The sequence below is a fragment of the Cibotium barometz genome, chromosome 38 (assembly GCF_041138505.1).
Source record: "Cibotium barometz isolate CiBa-2024 chromosome 38, ASM4113850v1, whole genome shotgun sequence".
Classification (NCBI taxonomy): domain Eukaryota; kingdom Viridiplantae; phylum Streptophyta; class Polypodiopsida; order Cyatheales; family Cibotiaceae; genus Cibotium; species Cibotium barometz.
The window spans coordinates 30,238,558-30,255,451 of NC_141083.1; positions in this window are offsets into that span (position 1 = coordinate 30,238,558).

Consider the following 16,894-nt stretch of genomic DNA (forward strand, 5'->3'; position numbering starts at 1 on the left):
TATGTTTCAATGATGAGTGAAACGATCGAGCTACCTGCACCAGTCTAGTCTAGCCTTTTGGCAGCTCTTTCTGATGAAGCGATCGAGCTACCTGCACCAGTCTAGTCTAACCTTTTGGTGGCTCTTTCTGATGAACAGATTTATGAATGGGAGACATCTCCAAGGGAAACCTCACGACTTGGTGGTCAACGTGGTGATAATGACATTTATCAATATGCCACTGATTACTTACTGAGATAATCATAGATGATTAATGCGTGCATTCCATGATCTCCAGAAGACTCTCCCATATCATGACTAGGGTATAGTGTTGGGAATTATAGGGGAGCAGAATCCGAAGCCGTGGCTGCAACAATAATGAAATATTCCGGAGCACTGGCTTCCAAGGGAATCTTAACCAATTATGCCACGATTGAACGTTTTTATCCAATCGCTACGTACACACAAAACAATCTTTCACTATTGAAGGTGCCCTATGTGTTGATTGGTTTCTAGTTCAGAATGGTATCAATAGCTATAGCAAGACCAACAAAGGCCGGGGTGGAGGAGAGATTGCACCCAATTGAGTGGAGTGTTGTTTTTGTAGCGTGTGGGCATTCCAAAAAAAGCACGAGCTCGTGGTTACGGTGTTGTGATTGTTCATATAATGTTCAAGTACTTATTGCAGATTGATTGTAGAGAAAGATAAAAAGATGCATATCTCTTCTACATTAGAGTTACACATAGGAAGCACATAATTACACACACTTCCATTATTAGGAGTAGTTACATATTTATCATATGCAATGAGGTGTGTCTCTTTATAATGCCTTTTGGCATCTTAATGATGGGCGGCTAGCCACACTTAGTGACCGATTAACACTTAGTGACCGATTAGGTATTACGCCCAACACTCCCCCTCAATGCCAATTGACAACACAAGGGATATGTGTTTGTTGATAACCTAATCTAGTGCCAGGTTTGTGAGGTGATGGCAACACCCTAATTGCAAAGCCTAATCTACACGCTATAGTGTTTATATTATGCAATGCAAGTTTTGAGAATGACTTTATCAACCTATCCGGGTTTTGAAAATGGTCTCGTGCTGCTCGAGTAAGTTCTGCATGGCATTCTTCATCTTATTCTTCACACAAGCTCTCGGGTTTGTTTTGTAAGGTTGCACTTGGAGAAAAACCATTTCTTCATCTTCACACAAGCTCTCGGGTTTGTTTTTGTAAGGTTGCACTTGTTTTGTAAGGTTGCACTTGGAGAAAAACCATTTCTCGAACTTGAGTAGGTTCTTTCTTTCCCATCAAGGAGAGAAACGCAGACTTCACAACACGTTGATCCTCCAAAAAGACCTCCTTAGTAACATCCACAACATCAGCTTTTGTCACATCATCCGGAATGGTGTCACCGCCGTCATTTGCTTCGTAGTCGGCATCATTCACATCAACATCTTGTTCCGATTCTGCACCGTGGCCTTCATCACCATCGTGTTTATTTATCGTGGCTTGCAGATTCTGCATCGTTGGCTATAGGGTTTGCTGCATCATGGCCTTCATGACCATCGCCTTCTGAGTCTGCATTGTTGCCTTTATTACCCATGGCTTTGCAAACTTGATCAAACTTCTCTAGGTATTGAATGGGATCTCCACTTCCATCAAACTTGGTCATTCTTTTTGAGATGTAAATTTTCTAAATCAGAGCTTCTAGAAGCATGCTACGTTTGTGGCAACCCCTCTTCTCATTTCAAACACCATGCTTAGCATATCTTCTATATACGTGGCAATGGAACATAAAGAAAGGTTGTGAAAATTCCTCAATTGCATGGTTTAATGTTTCTTGTCCCATGGGGCTGGGCTGTGTGATTTCTAACGGCAATTATCCTACATCGGTTCAGCTTTGAGAGTATACAATTGCTACGGGGTAAGGACACGTTATACTTGGGGAACCCTTGGGTTTGAGGTAATCCCTATCATTGGCTCTTCACCTTCTACATGTTACCTGTTTCTCGTCGAAACGAAGAGGATGTCTAACTTAGTTATGTGGTAAAGATGCTTCTTTAATGGGATCCTTGAAGAGGTGGGACTCCTACTTGCACTGTGTGTGCTTTGCTGGGTGTTTTGTGGACTGCTCCTCTCTAATAGTACAACAAAAGAGACATGTCTCAATTATTGTAACTATGGTTGTTAGGCTACATGGCCATGGTCACCTTGAGATAAACATAACTCAAGATCTCTACACACTTGGTTAAGCTACTTGGCCATGGTCACCTTGGGACAAACCTAACTCCCCAGGATCTACACCAAAAGTGTGAAACAATGTGTGTGTGCCATGGTTTGTGCACTTCTTAAGGGAGCAAACCTTTAGGTTCCTAGTCATACTCCCAATCCTTCATTGGAGCTTCACCCAAAAATATGGTTATTTAATGGCCTTTTCACCACATTTATGGAGTTAATTTATGGAGCCTATTTAGTGAATATGGGGTTCGGAGGATCGTAGCGTCTCTCGTTTCCAAGGATTCCATTATTCCTCGGCTCACATTTGTGTTTAATTGGATCATTTCGTCCCAAATTTCCTCACTTGAGGTAGATCTGGAGAAGTCTTTCTTTCTTAACAGGAGAGCACTCTGTTGAGTGACTCTATTTCAGTAGTGGTCATTTATTGGGACCAAAGGTTGGGTGGGCTTGAAGAGTTATGATTTGATGCACTACAATGGAGTGAATTGTCTCAATAATTAGTGCAAAACAAGTTTGCATCAAAGGGTTTCACTCTAGTGAAATGCTCTTTATGAAGAAGCCTAAAATTGAATTTAGATGCTTACGCTACCAAAAATAAATGTTTTTTTTATTTTGATTTTTTATAAAATCTATTTTTGGCTAGATTGACTTACGTCACCTGTGGTTGACTCATATCTCACATCTCATGTCTCATGCCTCATGATTCATGCCGTACACTCGTGTCTCATGTTTCATGACTCACGCCTAGCTTACATGAATTTGGAGTAACTTTGATCGTGCGAAGTTGTGGGCTCACGAATTTTGTATGAAATGTCTCACGTCTCATGTCTCACATCTTACATCTGGTGAGCTAAACTCATGACTCACATCTCACATCTAATGTCTCATGTTTCACGACTAGTTGGGGCTCATAGCACTTATGTCTCATGGATTTTTATGAAATGTCTCATGATGGTCTTGTGACCCAGACTTATGGTTCATGTGTCACCTCTCACGCTAAGTGGACTCAGGTCTTACATCTCCCGTTTCATGATTTGTTGGACTTGGAATTTTTTAATAAAACAGGTTTACCAAATTGTTTCTTTTATATTCTTGGGCATAGATTCCAAACATATAGTGTTCGTACCTCAGTCAAGATTGGTGAGAAATGTTTTTTCTTTATGAAATAGACATGCTTGGGCATGGATTCCAAGTGGTATTTGCACCTCATGAGTTAGGATTGCTAAGCCAATAAGTGTACTTAATGCTCCAATAACTAGAAAAAAGGATCATGCTTTTTGTTAAAAAATGAGGTTGGGATGTACTTTAGTACTCCAATAACTAGAAAAAATAATAATATTTAAAAAAAATGAGGTTGTATGACAAGAAAATCTTGCTAGAATGTGGGTAGGTCTATCCTAATAAGTCTTTAACATAGGTTTAATTGGCTGGTATAATATTAGGTTCACCTACTCTTTGACTCACACTCACATCCTAGTTGACTCATGTCTCTTACATCTCACATCTATTATACCCTTTGACTCATGTCTTTTATAGCTCACGTCTCATGCTCATATTTGTTATAAATCATGCCCACATTTGTTATATCTCATGTCCTATGTCTATTATAGCTCACACCCACATATATTATAGCTCCTAATCACATTTATTATAGTTCATACTCACATTTATTATAGCTTATGCTCACGTGTTTTTTACGCATTATGGACTCATGTCTTTTACTCGAGAGGTGGTTTGGCCTAGTTTTTTGGATTTTTTGAGCTCTTTGAACTTTAAGGTTCCTAGTCCTAACCATGGATGATTAAGTATGGATTTTTTTGTTTATTTTGTATGCTTCTAAGTAACCAATTCCAATAATGCATGAAAAAATAAAAAATGCATGAACATTTCTCACTCTAATCCAAGGCCTAATGGAGCTCCAAAATCATGTTTTTGGAGTAGATTCCACTCTTACTCACAATTGCTAACCTATTCTTGAATCCACTCTTACTCACAATTGCAAATCACCAAGAAGCTAGGGTTTTCTCCTTATAAGAAGGTATGCAACTAGAGTGCCCTAATGTAAACAAGCTTCAAAAAATATAAAAAACAACAAACGAATGACATCCAAAGATCCAAAACCATATACTTTTTAGAGTGTGACCTCCTAATCAACATCAAAAAATATTTGGTGATCCCAATAGCTTGTTGGAATGGAAGGACAAACTAAGATGTACCCTAGGCTTCACCCCATTAGTGTCTATGTTCAAGTCAAGAGCTTACCTTAGCCTTGCTGAATCAAATGTTGTTTGGTACTTTTACATAGAACTGCAAATGTAACTTCCCATGTGAATATGCTAGCTCATCCACCTCCAAAATGGCCTCACTTCATTGTCACACCGAAATCCTCCTCAATCCATTATCATGCTAGAATGATCCTTTTCTAAGAGGGTCAAGCTAGAGCATCTTTTACCTAGATGGAGACAAGAAGGAGATAGCCGTCATGATGGTTCTCTCCCAAAAGGTGGATGGAGAATAAGCTAAAATGAGAGGGAGAAACCTACAGTCAAGTCTATCTAGCATCCATCAAGTAAGCAAGATTCAATAGAACACAAGTAAGAGGGTTGGAAGAAGAAGGAGATATCACAAGTATTCTATTGAAAGAGAATGATTGTGTATTACTCAATATGTCAAAAATGACATGTATACAAGTGACTATCTTTCACACTAGGCCAGACAAAACTTAAATAATAGTGTTAGCCCATTCGTTCTCACCAAAAAAAAGTGTGCACATGAAAATAGTGACTTCCCTATTTGTAAATAAGCTCATGTGGTAAGGCCGCTTTATAAATTTAAATTTTGTCGTACAAAAGATAGGTGCTCAAGTAGGTAAGATGGAAAAATACCTTATGGTAGGTTGAGCTGGTGAAACCATGTTTACTTGAAAAGTGATTAATATGGTTTTAGAAAAGGGATATTTTTTGACATGAACATCTTAAAAATACTAATTAGCCTAATTAGTATCTTCATCTACATGATGCTATATGCTAATTATATGAAAAGATAGATTAATATAAGGTAAATCTACAAAGATATACTAATCTTATATTAAAAGCATTTACAAGAAAAGTATCTAAATGATTATAAGCTCAAGTGTTTAAGAGTCAAGAAGAGAAATGTCAATAAGGGGTCAGGGGTATTTATAGGATTAAAAAGAGGTGGCTTAGGGCTTAAACCAACCCTTGTCCACATCCCAAGTTCTAGAGACTTCTATTATTTCCCTCCTAAAGTGGAAGTCTAATTCCTATTAAAGTGACCCACTTCCCCAAGTTCTTCAGACTTCTATTATTTGCCTCCTAAAGTGGAACTCTATTTCCTATTGAAGTGACCGTTTCCCCCAAGTTCCAGACACCATCTCCCTCCCAAAGTGGATATTCATTCTGCATGAAACTGACCATTCCCCACTAAAGTGGTCCTTTTATATACTCCAAGGCCTCACCTTTATAAATGAACGTACAAAAAGCAACCATTTCTCACTAAAGTTAGCCTTTTATAATCAAAGGCATAACTTTTATAAATGAATCTAGAAAGCGACTTATGACCAACAAATCCAAAACATCTAACTTAAAAAAATATATATAGATGAACCAACCCTATAACCCAAGGATAAAGGTGTCCTGAGAAGATTTTCTTATACCTAAGAGTGTATCCAGTTGGCCCATACACTCTCCACTCTCCACTCTCCACTCTCCATAGTAGGCATTGATTAGTGCTTGCATAGTAGGCATTGAATTCACCTCATGTAAACTCTCTAGTCTCCATAATAGTAGGCATTGACTTCACCTCATGCAAACTCTCCACTCTCCACCTCATGCAAACTCTCCACTCTCCATTCTTAACTTTCCACTCTCAAAACTTCTCCAGCTTCTTTCTAGTCTCATTCTTGACCAACTAATGCCATTATTTAAAATTCCAAAAGCCTCATCCTCCCAAATAAAATAAACCCATTTCCTAGTAATGTCATCAATCAGTAACAAAAAGTAGGAAGAACCACCTAGTGCATTGGTTTGTTACACAAGCAACTTTTCTCCATTGCTACTCTTAAAAAAAGAGCTATCGGTGTTGATTACCCATTATTCACGTGCAACATTTGACATCTCTAAAAATGTTGGTAGATGCACCATAATCCCAAACATTTGACATCTCTAAAAATGCTAGTAGATGCACCATAATCCTAGACTTCTACATCTCTTTTTCAAGACCACATAGCTGAATGCCCAAATCTCTTGTGTCATAGATTTCTTCTAGTGCCCCAAATTGGCATGGGCAAAAAACTATAACCATTCATATAGATTGGTGTGCCTTGTACCTCTCTACCAAATGACATTTCTCTAGAATCCAAGATGATTGCACACTAGTGCAATTATATTGAACCCTCACATCACAATTGATTATGTCCACAATGAAGACTAGATTGCCTTGATATATTGGTATACAGAGAGGACATATGACAAGTTTTTAATATCACCATTACTTGCCATGAAAATCGTATATAGAGGACATCTAGCCACGTGTATAGAGGATATCTCACAATTTTTTAGTATCAGCATTACTTGACACAACAAAAATAGTACATGTGCCTTTGGCACCATTCCCAGGCTGGACTCCCCTCTATCTATAGGGAGCTATACCAATCCTTCTCTAGCTGGCAAGACACTCCATTGTTGATGATCCATGAGCCATATTGAGTGTTGTAGAATGTTATACCTTTACAAAAATCTCTTGAATTGCTACAAAGAGTTCTAATCCCAGTTCATCACTTTTTGACTCCAACTTCAAGGTGTCATTCTTAACTACCTCATGTCTACATGTGATCAAGCTTGTCATAGTAGAAGCATTTCATCATCATCATCATCTTCTTCTTCTTTTTAGAAGAGGAGGGTTTATTGAAGTAATTTCACTTACATTTTCTATGCTAGTAGTAGAGAAAGAAAATCATCACCATCCCTACTCTTTTGACACATCTCCTCACTACTTGGCTTCTTATCCATTAGAAATCTTCTCTCTAATGCTAGATGATTCTCAAGGTTTTGAATTCTTATCTATTTGTTGTTTTATACTAGTTTCGTAACCACCCAAGACTCTCCATATGTTGAGCTAGACTCATCACATAATTAATGACAATAGTAACGATGACACACTATGTTCCTTTTCCTCCATGCTAAAAGAAAAATAGGATCTAGTGGAATTGTCTGTGTAGGATCTGCCACATCTAGAATGAAACCTTACCCTCACACCAATCCAAGTAGCTATCTCCCACAACTCATAAGGGTTGAGAGAATGAACCTTATATTGAGAGAATCCGTTTAACTTTCCATTGCCAAATGGTGGTGGTCAAGCCCTTGTGGCTTACAGGGTGTGCCATTTCCCTAAATTTTCTCCAAATTTAAGACCACTTGCCAAAATAAGATTTGTCTAGAGCATGAGCTATAATACTATTTTAGAAAATGAACTATGCAAAAAATCTCAAGACACAACTAGTTGATGCAAGTGATATTGAGAATAATAATGAATTGTTATTGTAAACATGTGCTCTGGCAAGGAGCTTTGTTGCGAGCTAGGTAGAATTATCAACACACAACAAGGATGCACTATTGCCAGGAAGATAGATCTTAATATCTCCAAGGTATGACATGCAAGATATGAATTAAAGGATGTACCACTAGCCTATTTAGTCTCCTAGTGTATGTTCCAGAGTTTGCTAGTGTATGCAAAAAATCTCAAGACAAAACTAGTTGATGGCAAGTGATATTGAGAATAATAATGAATTGTTATTGTACACCAAAGTTACAAATTGATGGCATCTACCCACCCTTGTGCTCTAGCAAGGAGCTTTGATGCAATCTAGGTAGAATTATCTACACACAACAAGGGTGCACTATTTCCATGAAGATAGATCTTAATATCTCCAAGGTATCATATTCAAGATATGAATTAAAGGATCCACCATGCATTCTACTTGAAATATGGTGCCAAGTCTAGATAGTTGGTCTCCTAACCATATGGCCACACATGATCAACATCTAGTCACTAGTGTCTAAATTGGGATGCTTAGGTTCTCAATGCAACTACTCCTCCTCATACAAGGGATCTTATAAAATAAAGCAATATGTCTCCTAACCATATGGCCACACATGATCAACATCTAGTCACTAGTGTCTAAATTGGGATGCTTAGGTTCTCAATGCAACTACTCCTCATACAAGGGGTCTTATAAAATAAAGCAATGTGTCACCCACATAGTGACAGTGATGAGGGTTGGGCATTATCTCTCCCCCTAATGACTTGGTGGATCTCACCTAGCTTCTTTACATTGAAATACACACTATAGTGTTTAAATTTCTATGAAATAACCACGTTTCTTTATCTTGTCTTTGACCTTTTGGTGGGTCCATTCTTATGCTATCTCTATGAAATGTAGTAAAATTCCATTCTCAACTTCTTAGTTTCTAATCATACCTTCAAGGAATAGATAGAATTTTCTTAGTGTACTGCTCTATTTGTGTCCCTGGCACATTGGCCTTTAGTCACATGCTTTAGTCACATTGGCATTGTGGCTCCTTTAGTCACATGCTTTAGAATTAATGAGGTATTCCTATTTATTTCTTTGGCACATTGGTCTTGTGGCTCATGCTTTAGCATTGATGAGGTTTCCTATTCTTACGAAATTAAAGTGATACCTAGAGTTTCTTCTTTGCTACTATGGGTTTTCTTCTACTCAATGCACTTCTTTATGCTAGAGGCCCTATCATCTAGCATCTCTATAAGTCTTTGGGTTGTTACAGACTCCCATCATTTATCATCTCTAGATAAGGAACCAGAATGGCTAAGTGAGTATGCTGACGTGTTTCCTGAAGGACTAATTGAAATGCCTTCTACTCAATGCACTTCTTTATGCTAGAGGCCCTATCATCTAGCATCTCTATAAGTCTTTGGGTTGTTACAGACTCCCATCATTTATCATCTCTAGATAAGGAACCAGAATGGCTAAGTGAGTATGCTGACGTGTTTCCTGAAGGACTAATTGAAATGCCTCCTACTTTGGGAAGTGGATCATGAGATAGAGTTGGTACCTAAGTCTATAGCCGCAAGAAACTTGGGAGTTACATCTAGAGTTAATTAGGGTGTGTAAAATGGATTAGAATCAACATCTTAGCATGCTAAAAGTAATAAAGAGATTAATACTAATGATAATGCTAATGATAAAAATGAAGCATAATGACAAGGCAAGAGGTTCGGCTTAAAATTTCATATATTTGATCCACTAGATAGAGTGTGTGCCTTTTTATAGGCTTGAGTACATCTCCATTAACCATTAAACATGGCCCAAAAGTTTGATTAGACCTTTCCTAAGCTTTTCTAGATTTAAGCACCATCTTCGTTGAAGTGAGCACCCACTTGGTTGTATTCCCGCTTTTCTAGATGTCTACTTTTGGCCTCTAGATGGGATGGCCATTCCTATCATATCTCAAGATTTCCACTAGCTATCTAGCCCTCATAGACTTGCACATGCTTGGATAATTGCCAAGTGTTCTCAACACTGCTTTGGCTCTTTGTACACCTAGTGGAACAACAACCAAGATCCCACAACTCATCATCAAGGCTTTGTTTTGAGTTACTATCCCAAAAATCATTTATCTAAAATTCTTTTGTAATTTTAAATAAAATCTCCATTATTTTAGTATTCCAAATTTTCTCGTTCTCCATTGGAGTACATCGACTCCATTATCATGGGAATTCCTCTTTTATCATAAAAATGAAATTACTAAAAATTTCTCTTTTTCTCTAATTAACTATTTATGCATAAACATTAAAAATTAATTTTCCATGGATAAGATGAGAATTATTAATTTAACATAGGATGACTAATCCTAGAATATGGTAGGAAGTCCTCTTTTCACATTATGCATAAAAATGATTTATGTGTTAATTTCTAAAAATTTTGCCATACCTTCGCTTTGCTATTACTGATAACTTTTAATAATTTTGAAAAGCATAAGACTTAGTAGTACACTTATGATAGATTAATTATGAATAGATCTAAATCCAATTTATAGATCTAAATCATAATTTTATCATAATTTATGTAACATAAAAGCATTAAAAAGCCATTTCTTTAGCCTCTAGCTTGACTAGCATAGAGTTTGATTTTAGAATTAAGAATTGTTGCATGAGAAGTATCATTTGAATAGAGAATTGGTCATAGGAATGACCATTCTTTGGGCGAGAGAGAGATATACTTAAAAAATATTCTAAATTAAGCATAAATGTAAACTTTTTGTGATTAATCATTAGAATTCATTAGAGAGCTTCATTTTCATTGAAAACCATTCATTTGAATACTTCTCAAGCTTAAGAGGGGTTGAGAAGTGAAAACATTTAGAATAGTAGAGAAAAAACCATGAAGTCACTTCTTACCTCTTGTCTCCCTCTTGTTTTGCTTGACTCTCTATTCTTAGAAGAGGCCCCCAACCAATCAATTGGTTAGTATGTTGAGAGGAAAGCTCCAAGGAAGTTTGAAGAGAGAGAGAAGCTCCAATCTCTCCAAATTTTAGAGGTTTTTTAGGGGATAATAGAAAATATACTTATTTTAAGGTAATATTGGCATGGTCTAGTTCACAGATGAGAATACAAAGGAATGAGGGTCTATTTATAAGTGAGGAAGGCCACTAACTGAGTCCAACTAAGTTCTAGAATTTTCCACGTTCAGTTTGGCTGAATTTGGACAAGATTTGGACTAGTTTAGCTCCCTTTTTGATCCAGTTTGATCCAGGAGAGAGGAGAGATAAAAATATCTTAATATTTTGGAATTAAAAACTCGTTCACATGTGTGAAATAGGCCCCTCCTTGAAGTCTCACCCTTTCCTTACCAAGGTGTCAAAATTGTATGATTACTCCAAAATATCTCATAGTTTTTAACTAATAAACCTTGTACTCAGTCAACTCTTCATCTTATGTGGGAATTTACTCATTTTTGGGTATTTTCTTTTACTCATTGGATTTATCTCATCCCAACACTTGGATTAATCTTATTGGTCCATAGGAAACTTAATTGGACCATAATCCAAAAATTTCAAAAAATCTTGACACTTAGGCTAAAGTCTTTTAAATCATTTTTAATTGATTCCTAATTTGATTTTAGAATTAATAATTGTTGCATGAGAAGCATCATTTGAATAGAGAATTGGTCATAGGAATGACCATTCTTTGGGGGAGAGAGAGATATTCTTAAAAAACATCCTAAATTAAGCATAATTGTAAACTTTTTGTGATTAATCATTAGAATTCATTATAGAGCTTCATTTTCATTGAAAATCATTCATTTTTCTTGGCATCTTGACTCTCTCTGCCTTGACTCTCTGACACATTAAGCATTTCCGCACATGATCAAGTACATCCTTTTTGAGTCCTGGCCAGAAGAAGCTTTTCTTCATAGACATATAGGTTTTTATAAACCCTAGATGTCCAGCTATTAGGCTATCATGGGCTTCTCTTAGAATTCTTCCCTTTATTCCCTCATCATTGAGAATACATAGCCGATTATTATAATACATGCATCCTTCATCCAATTTGTACCCAAGAACTTGACTCATTTACCGAGGAGTCTTGCTTTCCTGCATCAGAAGGGTAGCAATAGGGGCAAAGAATTTGTCCTACACGATTTTCTCCTTTGCTTCACTGATCAATGGATTTGATACCACTGTAATTGTAAGCAAGGAGGCTTTTCTGCTGAGCGCATCTGCCACCACATTTTCTTTCCCGAGTTGATACTTAATTTTTAAAATTGAATTCCTGTAGGGTCTGCATCCATCTCCTTTGATGCATGTTGAGATACCTTTGGATGAAGATCCACTTCAGACTTTGATGATCTGTCATCAAGGTGAACCTCTGTCCCAAAAGATAATGTCTCCACAACTTTAAGGCATAAACTACTGAGAGCAACTCCAAGTCATGGACGACATAATTTCTCTCATGTGTCTTGAGTTTTTTGGATTCATAGGCCACTACATGACCTTGTTGCATAAGAGCACCGCCTAAGCCCACTGGCATCAGTAAAATTTGGCAATTCAAGGACAGGGTTGGTTACTAAGGCTGTCTTTAGTTTATCAAAGACACTCTCACACATTGCAGTCCATTGAAAAAGTGTACTCTTCTCGAGAAGGTTAGTTAAAGGGGATGCTATATATGAGCATACTTGGGTATAAAGATCCTATACCATCCAGTTAATCCTAGGAATCCTTTGACTTCCTGTACTGTCTTGGGTTCCGGCCATTCTATGATTTCCTGGATCTTTGCGAGGTCAGGACACATCCCATCCTTTGACACTGTGAATCCCAAGTATTCCACCTGGTCAACAGAGAAAGAACACTTGCTCTTTTTTGCAAAGAGTTGTTGTTTCCTTAGAATTTCCAAGACCTTGCGCACATGATCTTCATGATCTGCAACATTCTTTGAGTATACCAAGATATCATCAAAGAATACAAGAACAAAATCATCTAAGTATTCTCTGAGAATGTCCTGCATAAGACGATTAAATGTCGTTGGGGCATTAGTAAATCCAAACGGCATGACTATTAACTCATAATGCCCATAGCAAGTATTGAATGCTATCTTTGGGATGTCCTGCTCCTTGATTCTAATCTCGTAGTACCTGGATTTGAGATCTATCTTTGTGAAAATTTGGGTTCCACTTAACCGATCCAAAAGTTCATCAATCCTAGGGATAGGATACTTATTTTTAATTGTTAATTGATTCAATCCTATGTAGTCAATACAGAGGATTGAACATTTGAGATCTATCTTTGTGAGCATTTGGGTTCCACTTAACCGATCCAAAAGTTCATCAATCCTAGGGATAGGATACTTATTTTTAATTGTTAACTGATTCAATCCTTTGTAGTCAATACAACATCTTAACGTTCCATCTTTCTTCTTTTGAAAGAGAATGGGCACACCCCAGGGTGAGACACTGGGTCTGACGAGTCCCTGCTCTAATAGTTGTCTTAATTACTCCTTAAAATCTGACGAGTCTCTGCTCTAATAGTTGTCTTAATTACTCTTTAAAGTCTATGGCTTCAGGTACTGGCATTTTGTATGCATGCTGAGCCACTGAGCTCCAGGGGTTACCTTGATCTCATGATCTACTTCATGAGACGGAGGCATCTCAGTTAGCTCTTCAGGGAACACATCTGCATACTCACTTAACCACTCTGGTTCTGTAGCCTTGCATTTTATGTCTACTGGATTCATCTTAATGACATAAATAGCTAGTCTCTTTTTGAACCCTTTTAATAATTTGGAAGCCTTGACTAATTATAGCACTGGGATCCGAAAATTCCAGTTCCTTGAACTTTATTCCCGTGAAGGTCAAGGAAAGAGATAGCTCCTTTGTGACAATGAATATCAGCTTCGTTCTTATGGAGCTAATCCATTCCAAGGATTCCATCATAGACTCCCAAGGGTAGGATTCTGAACTCGCACTTTGTTACGTTCCCATCTAGGCTAAACTAAATAAGGTCTATCTCAAGGTGTGAAAAGAATCTTTCCACTGGCCAATTCCAACAGATCAAAGAAGAGACTTGCACTTGGTCCATAGAATCACTGCTTTTTTCCTCCTTTAATGAGGCAGAACCGCTGATTCCCTCCCACAGAACAAGGGTCTTCTCAGGACTTAATGTAACTAACGTAACTAATCCTATCTTAATTGTGGGTCACAGGAATCCCCCGATCTAGCAGCCCATGGGTTAGCCAACCACCCAACCACTGTATTGGTGGGATTCCTTTATAAAGATTTGGTTGTGTTTTGCCCGGGTACCGAGGAAAAGAGTTCCCAGGCCGCCTACCCGGCATTTCATGCAAAAATTAAGGTAGGCATTCCACATACACACCCAATATGTAATTGCCATTTATAACAAATTCGGTTGTCTTTAAAACAATCCTTCAATAGAAATCATAATATTACTGATCATCATCCTCCAAAATTATGAATCCATTGTGTTACAAAATATGTCATCTGGACTCTCCATGCTGGTCAACCAACAAGATCCAATATCAAAATTTGATTCACAAAAATCTTTCTTTTTAGTCCATTGGAATCTTCCTCAACGCACGCATGGGTATCCTAGCAACCGCGAACACGTGCATCACCTGATCACAACCCTCTAGGATCCTCCTTAGGTGTCCTAGAACTTCACTCAGGGACCACTTCGTCGGTTCTCGCCCATCGTACCGGAAGCGCACCATTTTAATCGTACCAAGGCTGGTCAAGACCTTGGGAGGCTTTGTCACGAGCGACGTCCCTCGACGACTCCCCGCCAACTGTTGCAACAATGAACCTTCTCTTAGTAAAACACTTGCCAAATGCTTCCTCTAGCATTCTGGCATAAAACAGTCCTTTAAATGAAAAATAGAGGTTCTATGCAAGTAAAATTCTTAGTTTGAGATTCTTGGTGAGTACGGTCAAAGGAAAACTAGTTTAATTCAATGGTAGTCTATTCTTTGTATTTAGGAACTGGAATCGATCACGAAGTTTTTGCTTGATTCAGATCGAGAGATGGACAAGTAGGTTTACTGTCCGTCCCTCGTACCAAAATCATTCGATTTAGTCCTAACAAGGATTTACTTCAAATAAATATCTATTTTTGGTTAAATATCAATTTAGTGATTTAACAAAATAAAATATCTAAAGATATTCTTTCTACCACTTAATTTCTCAACCTTAATTCCGTAGGTAGAAAATAGGTGAAAATTCATCTTTTGACACCAAAAATTAATTCAAATCTTTCTTTTCTTAAATATCATAAAAATTTTCTTTTAATTAAATACCAATATCTTTTTTTTTGAATAAGCTTAAAATTCCTCTTTTTCTCATTTAATGAGTGCAATCCAAATGTCATAGGAATTCCTCTTTTGTTATCTAATAAATCTATCTAAAATTTCTCTTTAAATTAAATAAAAATATTCAATATTTCAAATATACCAAGAATTTCACTTTTACCATTTAAATGATTGAATTCCAAATATGATGGGAATTCCTCTTTCATCATTTAAATTTATTCAAAAATAAATTTAACTAAAATTTATCTTAAAATTAAATAAAAATATCCATTAGTTCCATTATACTAAGAATTCCAATTTTTTCATTTATATAATTGAATTCCAAATAAGATGGGAATTCCTCTTTGATCATTTACATTTTTCTTATGCATAAAAATAAATTTAACCAAAATTTCTCTTAAAATTGAATAAAAATATTCATTATACTAAGAATTTCACTTTTCTCATTTGAATAATTGAATTATGGGAATTCCTCCTTTATCATTTAAATTTATTCATGCATAAAATAATTTATCTAAAATTCTTCTTTAATTTTAAATAAAATATCCATTATTTTAATATTCTAAATATTCTCTTTCTCCATTGGAATACATGGATCTCCATTATCATAGGAATTCCTCTTTTATCATAAAAATAAAATTACTAGAAATTTCTCTTTTTCTCTAATTAACTATTTATGCATAAATATTAAAAATTAATTTTCCATGGATAAGATGAGAATTATTCATTTAACATAGGATGACTAATCCTAGAATATGGTAGGAAGTCCTCTTTTCACATTATGCATAAAAATGATTTATGTGTTAATTTCTAAAATTTTTACCATAGCTCCACTGCTATTAGTGATAATTTTCAATAATTTTGAAAAGCATAGGACTTAGTAATACACTTATGATAGATTAACTATGAATAGATCTAAATCCAATTTATGGATCTAAATCATAATTTATGTAACATAAAAGCATTAAAAAGCCATTTCTTTAGCCTCTAGCTTGACTAGCATAGAGTTTGATTTTAGAATTAAGAATTGCTTCACGAGAAGCATCATTTGAATAGAGAATTGGTCATAGGAATGACCGTTCTTTGGGGGAGAGAGGTATATACTTAAAAAATATCCTAAATTAATCATAAATGTAAACTTTTTGTGATTAATTATTAGAATTTATTAGAGACCTTCATTTGCATTGAAATACCATTCATTTGAATACTTCTCAAGCTTGAGAGGGGTTAAGTGAAAACATTTAGAATAGTAGAGAGGAAACCATAAAGTCACTTCTTACCTCTTGTTTTTCTTGCTTCTCTATTCTTAGAAGAGTCCCCCAACCAATCAATTAGTTAGTATGTTGAGAGGAAAGCTCCAAGGAAGGTTGAAGAGAGAGAGAAGCTCAAATCTCTCCAAATTGTAGAGGATTTTTAGGGGATAATAGAAAATATACTTATTTTAAGGTAATACTGGCATGGTCTAGTTTACAGATGAGAATACAAAAGAATGAGGGTCTATTTATAAGTGAGGAAGGCCACTAACTGAGTCCAACTAAGTTCTAGAATTTTCCACGTTCAGTTTGGCTGAATTTGGACAAGATTTGGACTAGTTTAGCTCCCTTTTGATCTAGGAGAGGGGAGAGATAAAAATATCTTAATATTTTGGAATTAAAAACTCGTTCACATGTGTGAAATAGGCACCTTCTTGAAGTCTCCCCCTTTCCTTACCAAGGTGTCAAAATTGTATGATTACTCTAAAAATATCTCATAGTTTTTAACTAATAAACCTTGTACTCAGTCAACTCTTCATCTTA